At 37.7% G+C, this 9,517-nt stretch overlaps 1 pseudogene; it reads right to left on the bottom strand.

The window, feature by feature from the left end:
* Positions 1–1,496: 1,496 nt before the first annotated feature.
* Positions 1,497–3,612, bottom strand: LOC101123890 (high mobility group protein B1-like; annotated as a pseudogene).
* Positions 3,613–9,517: the final 5,905 nt, after the last annotated feature.

Raw genomic sequence — 9,517 nt, 5'->3', positions numbered from 1 at the left:
AAAAGATCAGATGAAAACTAAGTTGGGCTTTGCAGACCACATGTATAGGTATATATCCTATACATATATCCACCCCCCTTCCCCGACGCACACACTTTTACAACCCTCTTAAAATATAAAAATCACTCTTAGGGCTATGTAAGAAATAGCCAGATTTGGCCTGCAGGTCATAATTTGTGTACCCTTGGACTAGATGGTCACTAGGACCCCTTCCAGCTATGTTAGGTTTCTGTTTTAGCAGGTGTAGCTCCTACTCCCTCTGTTCAAGAAGGACTCATTCTTTCACAGAAGTGCTCAAATGCCACTGTCACTATTATTCCCTGTCCCGAGAAGCATGGCAAAAATATATAAATGGTACCATGCTCACCTGTATCCTTTTTGGCCATTGAATACCTGGGTGTCTGTAGTTTAACTGTTCCCACAAAATACAGCTAACCCTTGAACAACATGGGGGTTAGAGATGCTGACCTCCCACACAGTTGAAAATGTGTGTATAACTTTTGACACTGCAAAGACGTAACTACTAATAGCTTAGTCTACCAGAAGCCTTGTCGATAACATAAACAGTTTATTGATACATAGTTTGTATGTTATGTGTATCATAAACTGCATTCTTACAAAAATAGTTTTTTGTAATAATACAGTTTTTTACAAAATATAGTACTCTATTTTTTATAAAATACAGTAAAAACTGTACTTTTTACAAAAATAGTTTTTATATGTATCATAAACTGTTTTCTTATAAAAATAAAATAAGCTAGAAAAGAAAATGTTATTAAGAAAATCATAAGGAAGGTGTATTAGTCCATTCTCATACTGTTAAAAATAAATACCTGAAACTGGGTAATTTATTAAAAAAAAAAAAGAGGTTTAACTGGCTCACAGTTCTGCAGGCTGTACAGGAAGCATGGCTGGGGAAGCCTCAGAAAACTTTCAATCATGGTGGAAGGTGAAAGGGAAGCAGGCATGTTTTACATGGCCCCAGAAGGAGGAAGAGAGAGAGAGGGGAGGTGCCACACTCTTTTAAACAACTGAATCTCATGATAACTCCCTCACTATAAAGAGAACAGCACCAAAGGGGAAATCCGCCCCCATGATTCAATCACCTCCCACCAGGTCCCTCCCTCGACACATGGGGATTACATTTCAAGATGATTTGGGTGGGGACATAAAGCCAAACCATTTCATCATATATAACTAATTTGTGGTGTATATCAACAAGAACATGCTTTAAATTTCCTTGCCAATTTACAGCCCCTATACCGTACCAGGAAAGGTTGGTGGCTATTGAAAATACCACCAGGACAGGGCTATGTAAAGACACATTTGGCAGTGTGTTAACTATACAGAAAAAAGACACTGTACAGTTTAAAAACAAATCCTAGACAGCTGGAAATTTCCATTTTTTTCTTTACAAGGAGTAAATTATGTTCAGGGAGGTAAAATGCTTTATAGAGAAGAAAAAAACTGCTTGAACCAACTTATTCATTATCATCTTCATCTTCTTTATCATCCTCCTCTTCCTTGTTTTTCTTGCTTTTTTTCAGCCTTGATGACTCCCTTTTTTGCTGAATCAGGCTTTTCTTTAGCATTTTTCCTTTAGTATTTTTTCTTCAGCTTCATGGCCTTCTTTTCATAAGGGAGCTTGTCATCTGCAGCAGTGTCATTCCACACCTCTTCCAGTTTTGTTGCAACATCACCAACAGATAGGCTGGGGTGTTCTCTTTTGATTTTGTGCAAATATTCAGAAGAGAACAAGAAAAAGGCTGAAGGATGCTTCTTGAGTACATTGGGATCCTTGTGCTTCTTTTTGGTTCCCCTTTAGGATGAATATATGTTTTTACTTCTCTTTCACAAAGGGCCTTGTCTGTCTTTTCTGTCATCAAATTTTCCTTTCTCTTTCACAGACATGGTCTTCCACCTCTCAGAGCACTTCTTTGGAAACTCGGAGAAGTTGCAGTGGACCGAGAGCACGCCATTGCACTCTAGCCTCGGTGACAGAGTGATATCAGTCTCTCAAAAAACAGAAGGCAAAAAAAAAAAAAAAGAAAACTGTAAAGTTGACTGAACTATCTGGGTACTCCTTCTTGTGCTCCTCCCAACAAGTCTGCAAAGAATGCATATGATGACAGTGTGCCTCTCAGCTTCTTAGGAACTCCTTTGCCCGCATTTAGTTATTTTTGCTCAGCAAGACACAGAGTCACCCATTGCCCATCTAGCTCTCTCTTGCTTGCCTCACTGCTATCTCTATGGAGCTCAATGTACTGCAATGGCTGTCTATACTCTCTTCTTGTGGTTTTCTGGAAAACAAGAAGAAACTTCTGCCAGGCCAGAGGCATGAGGTAGCAGCTAAGAATTACCTTTCTAAAATACAAGTATGATATCATTTCACTAACAACCTTCGCTGACTGCCACCACCTACAGAGCAAAGGCTGTATTTCTTAGAACTATCACTATCTAACTCTACCTAGCTTTTTAGCCTTACCTCTCATGACTGCCCTCAAATGCCTTATTCACTACCTACTCCAGTCTACTTACATTGTCCATACTTGTCACACATTGGATGCTTTATACATTTGCATAGTGGTTGACTACTCACTTTGCCTATAATAGCATTTTTTTAAATCTGTCTCTTGAAGTCTTACTCTTCATAGGCCACATCCTTTTTGGAACCTTCACTTTCCCACCTCTGGAAAGAATTTAATCCCTCTTGTACTCCATTATGATCATATTCCTAGTTAGTTAAACAGCAGAATCAAACCTCACTTGAGAGTAAGGTTCTAAAGATATAAGAAGAAAATAAAAAACTCATATAGTTTCAAATTAATCTTGAAAAGAAATGTCTCAGGAAGTTTATCCCTTAGGTTGAACAGTAGACAAAGTAATTAACTTGCATGTAGGAACCAGATTGTACAAAAAATATAAACCTTAAACCCAAGAATCACACTCAGCACAGAGAGTTGTTCACCCTGTAACAGTTAAGTGGGGACTGTGACTATGGAATTTCAGTTTCCTATTGGTTTCCTATCCTCCATTATCATGCTAATCATAGGGCATTGCACACTAAATAGTGGAAAGGCTACATTTTCTCTCTCTTTCTCTCCCCCTCCCCCACTGCTTATCTAGTTAAATACGAGTATTTTAAATATTGTGTACTCTGTAGTTCTCCTTTCTCCTTTCAGTTTGAGATTATAAGATTTTTGTGGGCAGGAATTATGTCTTCTTCTCTTTGGATTCTCAATACACTTCCACCATAACAGCTCATAGGTGCTTATAGATGCAGCATCATAGGTGCTCACAAAATGGGAAATTGGATTGAATTTCATATTCCTTGAGTGGTTTCCATGTCTTCTTATTTCCTTTCATGCTGAACAAATTAATTTAAAATAATTTGCTGATGGGGTGGTGGACTCTCTTGTGTGAAAAAAGGAAACTTTAGGCAGTTGTCCCTTCCAAAGTAGCCTAGGGACAGTTCAATTTTGCAAAATGTGAATGACATAATGCTGCTTTCCTTTACAACTATATGTTATATTAAATCATTAGATAAGAAATGACATGACACCAAAGTCAATCCATTTTAATTTGACAATAATTACTTCTTACCCCCTTCATCGTGCAATCAAGCACTAAACCTGCTGAATATCCTTACGTTTGCTGGCAGTTCAATAACAACATTTTCTAAAAGTTTTGAGTCTCAAATCATTTTAATTCTTCTAGTTCTTCATTTTACTCTTCGTATAAAATTAACCTAAAATACCGAAAACTTTTGATACCTTCTCTGTACCTTTCCAATCAACAGGAGCACTTTTGCTATTTTTTCTTACAATTCTAAAATAAAGAACTTTCTTGTATAGAATCACCTCCTAAACTTCTCAGGGAATGGACTGCATGCTGATATTTTTAAATAGGGAAAAGTAGTCTATCCTTTTACCTGTTTTAAGTGTTTTGACTTCAAAAACACCATAAGGGACTCAGGAAATGGAGGCTCTATCTTGTTTCTATGACGCTCTGATTCTTACTCAGCTGTTTATACTTGAAAATATATTTTGGCTGCCAAAAATATTCTCCCATAAACAATGTTCAAAAACAGTTTAATAATTAAAGCACTAAATATTAAATAAATAGATGAATATGTATGAAAGATATAAATATATAAACATGACTTAATAATTAATTCCTAGTATTTTCAGTTGGCTTTTCCCTAGTGCAACTCAATCAGAGGGAAGCGATATATCTGAGTCAAAGCTCATATAACAAACTGAAGGACTCCTTTCATGCATAGCCTAGAAATTACCCTAGATCTGTCTATGTCCCCACTCTTTTGCCTCTGTTCCTGTTGTAGTAGTAAACTGTGACAAAAGATGAGTTGGTAATGTTTGTTGTGTGATCAAGCCTCAGAAAACTACAGATGTTATGGCTTTCACACGCTAAAGTTGTTCAGTTAGAAGATGGAAGAGAAAGGAGGCAAACCCAGGTTCCTCTAATTATAAAGCCGTAGTTCTCAGATGCTTTATACTGTCTTTCCATGTAACCTGTCTTCTTTTGTTTCCTGGCTGTATAAGGGAGAGTCAAACCTGTATAGAACACATGGTAATTCTAACCTGCCGTGAGATATGAAGATAAACATACAAGTTAATGTTTTGGTTTCTGCCTTTTCTGGAACTGGGTCATTGAGACACAGCAAAACAGACTGACAAATGGTTTTTCACATTTGACAAGGCTGCATGTGGTATCTGATGGTTTAAAAGTATGTAGCACTTCCCCCTTCACTCACGTTCTCTCCTGCTCCACCACGGTAAGATGTGCTTGCTTCCCCTTCGCTTTCAGCCATGATTGTAAATTTTCTGAGGTCTCCCCGTCATGCTTCTTGTTAAGCCTGAGAAACTGTGAGTCAATTAAACCTCTTTTCTTCATAAATTATCCAGTCTCAGGTGCTCTTTATAGCAGTGTGAGAACGGACTAACACACTCATCATTAAGGGATACATGACTGTATTGTATTCATTTTCTACAAAAAAATCATGTTGTAGAATTCTATTAATTGTCAGAGGAAACAAAAGACTGTGCTGACTGTGTGATAATTTTCAGTTATAAAAATAGTATTAAAATCTGAAGATCCTGATGATTTTTATTCCAAAATTCTATAAAAATAAGGTCAAAGTTTTTGTAGGGCTACAGTGAGGGTATATTTATACATTTATATTTATCTATTTTCCCCAAGAGGAAAATGATTCTAGAAATAATAGACATCTAAGCTTACCTTCTTTTCTTATATAAAACAAGTTTGGAAAAATTGCCCCAAATCTATATGCAGGCCATTTGAATGGAAAAAGAAATTAAGTAATAGGCTTGTGAAAACCAAATTCTATCAGAATAAATTTATCTCTTTCTGCAGTAGACCAGATAGACTGAAGAAGGAACTTTTTTGAGGCTGTCAACTCTATCCTGCTGACACAACCATCAATGAAATGGAAAAATGTGATATGAACCACATAGCTATTAAACCTGACCACAGTTAGCTGGAACATTATATTTAGAAAGTGGCATCTTGGCAGGCATGGTGGCTCATGCCTGTAATTCCAGAACTTTGGGAGGCTGAGGCAGGGGGATCGCTTGAGCCCAGGAGTTAGAGACCAACCTGGGTAACACAGGGAATTTCTGCCTCCAAAAAAAAAAAAAAAAATTAGCCGGGCTTGGTGGCACACGCCTGTGGTCCCAGCTATTTGGGAGACTGAGGTGGGAGGATCGCTTGATCCCAGGAAGTCAAGACTGCAGTGAGCTATGATCACACCACTGCATTTCAGTGGTGAAATGGGCGAAAGAGCAAGACCCTACCTTAAAGACGAAAAAAAAAAAAAAAAAAAAAAAAGGAAGGAAGGAAGGAACAAAGGAGAAAAAAAAAGTGGTATCAATCTAGGTAATATAATAATTAGGGATCCAAAGTGCCCAGTCCCAGAATTTTAGAAAACAAGACTTCTGAGATTTTTAACAACGTTTCTATCAGTTGAGCTAAAAATTAAACTATTATTATCCCTGCCCTTCTTTTTTTTTAAATGAATTATGTATATTATACAATGGTATATATTGTTTAGTGAGTAAAAGGGATAAGATACACGTGTTTCAACAAGCACAAAAGGCTGCAAATATTATTCTATGCAAAAAAGTTGGGTGCAAGGCCGTATATATGATACAATCCCATTTATGCAAAATATACAGCTACATATTAATATTTGCATTCAAAAGACCAGAAAGATATCCAGCAGACTGCCTGCAGTTATTAACTCTGAAGAGTGGAATGGGGCTGGGGCTGGGGAAGAACTGCCTTTCACTCTTCATTTTTTTTTTAAATTTTATTTTATTATTATTATACTTTAAGTTTTAGGGTACATGTGCACAATGTGCAGGTTTGTTACATATGTATACATGTGCCATGCTGGTGTGCTGCACGCATTAACTTGTCATTTAGCATTAGGTATATCTCCCAATGCTATCCGTCCCCCCTCCCCCAACCCCACAACAGTCCCTGGTGTGTGATGTTCCCCTTCTTGTGTCCATGTGTTCTCATTGTTCAATTCCCACCTATGAGTGAGAACATGCGGTGTTTGGTTTTTTGTCCTTGCAATAGTTTGCTGAGAATGATGGTTTCCAGCTTCATCCATGTCCCTACAAAGGACATGAACTCATCAATTTTCATGGCTGTATAGTATTCCATGGTGTATATGTGCCACATTTTCTTAATCCAGTCTATCATTGATGGACATTTGGGTTGGTTCCAAGTCTTTGCTATTGTGAATAGTGCCACAATAAACATACGTGTGCATATGTCTTTATAGCAGCATGATTTCTAATCCTTTGGGTATATACCCAGTAATGGGATGGCTGGGTCAAATGGTATTTCTAGTTCTAGATCCCTGAGGAATCACCACACTGACTTCCACAATGGTTGAACTAGTTTACAGTCCCACCAACAGTGTAAATGTGTTCCTATTTCTCCACATCCTCTCCAGCACCTGTTGTTTCCTGACTTTTTAATGATCGCCATTCTAACTGGTGTGTATCTCATTGTGGTTTTGATTTGCATTTCTCTGATGGCCAGTGATGATGAGCATTTTTTCATGTGTCTGTTGGCTGCATAAATGTCTTCTTTTGAGAAGTGTCTGTTCATATCCTTCGCCCACTTTTTGATGGGGTTGTTTGTTTTTTTCTTGTAAATTTGTTTGAGTTCATTGCAGATTCTGGATATTAGCCCTTTGTCAGATGAGTAGGTTGCGAAAATTTTCTCTCATTTTGTAGGTTGCCTGTTCACTCTGATGGTAGTTCCTTTTGCTGTGCAGAAGCTCTTTAGTTTAATTAGATCCCATTTGTCAATTTTGGCTTTTGTTGCCATTGCTTTTGGTGTTTTAGACATGAAGTCCTTGCCCATGCCTATGTCCTCAATGGTATTGCCTAGGTTTTCTTCTAGGGTTTTTATGGTTTTAGGTCTAACATGTAAGTCTTTAATCCATCTTGAATTAATTTTTGTATAAAGTGTAAGGAAGGGATCCAGTTTCAGCTTTCTACATATGGCTAGCCAGTTTTCCCAGCACCATTTATTAAATAGGGAATCCTTTCCCATTGCTTGTTTTTCTCAGGTTTGTCAAAGATCAGATAGTTGTAGATAAGCGGCATTATTTCTGAGGGCTCTGTTCTGTTCCATTGGTCTATTATCTCTGTTTTGGTACCAGTACTATGCTATTTTGGTTACTGTAGCCTTGTAGTATAGTTTGAAGTCAGGTAGTGTGATGCCTCCAGCTTTGTTCTTTTGGCTTAGGATTGACTTGGTTATGCGGGCTCTTTTTTGGTTCCATATGAACTTTAAAGTAGTTTTTTCCAATTCTGTGAAGAAAGTCATTGGTAGCTTGATGGGGATGGCATTGAATCTATAAATTACCCTGGGCAGTATGGCCATTTTCACGATATTGATTCTTCCTGCCCATGAGCATGGAATGTTCTTCCATTTGTTTGCATCCTCTTTCATTTCATTGAGCAGTGGTTTGTAGTTCTCCTTGAAGAGGTCCTTCACATCCCTAGTAAGTTGGATTCCTAGGTATTTTATTCTCTTTGAAGCAATTGTGAATGGGAGTTCACTCATGATTTGGCTCTCTGTTTGTCTGTTGTTGGTGTATAAGAATGATTGTGATTTTTGCACATTGATTTTGTATCCTGAGACTTTGCTGAAGTTGCTTATCACCTTAAGGAGATTTTGGGCTGAGACAATGGGGTTTTCTAGCTATACAATCATGTCATCTGCAAACAGGGACAATTTGACTTCCTCTTTTCCTAATTGAATACCCTTTATTTCCTTCTCCTGCCTGATTGCCCTGGCCAGAACTTCCAACACTATGTTGAATAGGAGTGGTAAGAGAGGGCATCCCTGTCTTGTGCCAGTTTTCAAAGGGAATGCTTCCAGTTTTTGTCCATTCAGTATGATATTGGCTGTGGGTTTGTCATAGATAGCTCTTATTATTTTGAGATACGTCCCATCAATACTTAATTCATTGAGAGTTTTTAGCATGAAGCGTTGGATTTTGTCAAAGGCCTTTTCTGCATCTATTGAGACAATCATGTGGTTTTTGTCTTTGGTTGTGTTTATATGCTGGATTACGTTTATTGATTTTCGTATGTTGAATCAGCCTTGCATCCCAGGGATGAACCCCACTTGATCATGGTGGATAAAGTTTTTGATGTGCTGCTGGATTCGGTTTGCCAGTATTTTATTGAGGATTTTTGCATCAATGTTCATCAAGGATATTGGTCTAAAATTCTCTTTTTTCGTTGTGTCTCTGCCAGGCTTTGGTATCAGGATGATGCTGGCCTCATAAAATGAGTTAGGGAGGATTCCCTCTTTTCCTATTGATTGGAATAGTTTCAGAAGGAATGGTACCAGCTCCTCCTTGTACCTCTGCTAGAATTCGGCTGTGAATCCATCTGTTCCTGGACTTTTTTTGGTTGGTAAGCTATTAATTGTTGCCTCAATGTCAGAGCCTGTTATTGGTCTATTCAGAGATTCAACTTCTTCCTGGTTTAGTCTTGGGAGGGTGTATGTGTCCAGGAATTTATCCATTTCTTCTAGATATTCTAGTTTATTTGCACAGAGGTGTTTATACTATTCTCTGATGGTAGTTTGTATTTCTGTGGGATCGGTGGTGATATCCCCTTTATCATTTTTTATTGTGTCTATTTCAGTCTTCTATATTTTCTTCTTTATTAGTCTTGCTAGTGGTCTATCAATTTTGTTGATCTTTTCAAAAAACCAGCTCCTGGATTCTTTCATTTTTTGAAGGGTTTTTTGTGTCTCTATTTCCTTCAGTTCTGCTCTGATCTTAGTTATTTCTTGCCTTCTGCTAGCTTTTGAATGTGTTTGCTCTTGCTTCTCTAGTTCTTTTAATTGTGATGTTGGGGTGTCAATTTTAGATCTTTCCTGCTTTCTCTTGTGGGCATTTAGTGCTATAAATTTCCCTCTACACACTGCTTTGAAT

The sequence above is a fragment of the Gorilla gorilla genome, chromosome X, assembly GCF_029281585.2.
Source record: "Gorilla gorilla gorilla isolate KB3781 chromosome X, NHGRI_mGorGor1-v2.1_pri, whole genome shotgun sequence".
Taxonomy (NCBI): domain Eukaryota; kingdom Metazoa; phylum Chordata; class Mammalia; order Primates; family Hominidae; genus Gorilla; species Gorilla gorilla.
Note: the sequence above shows the minus strand (reverse complement) of the source record. Positions and strands in the feature narration are given on the sequence as shown.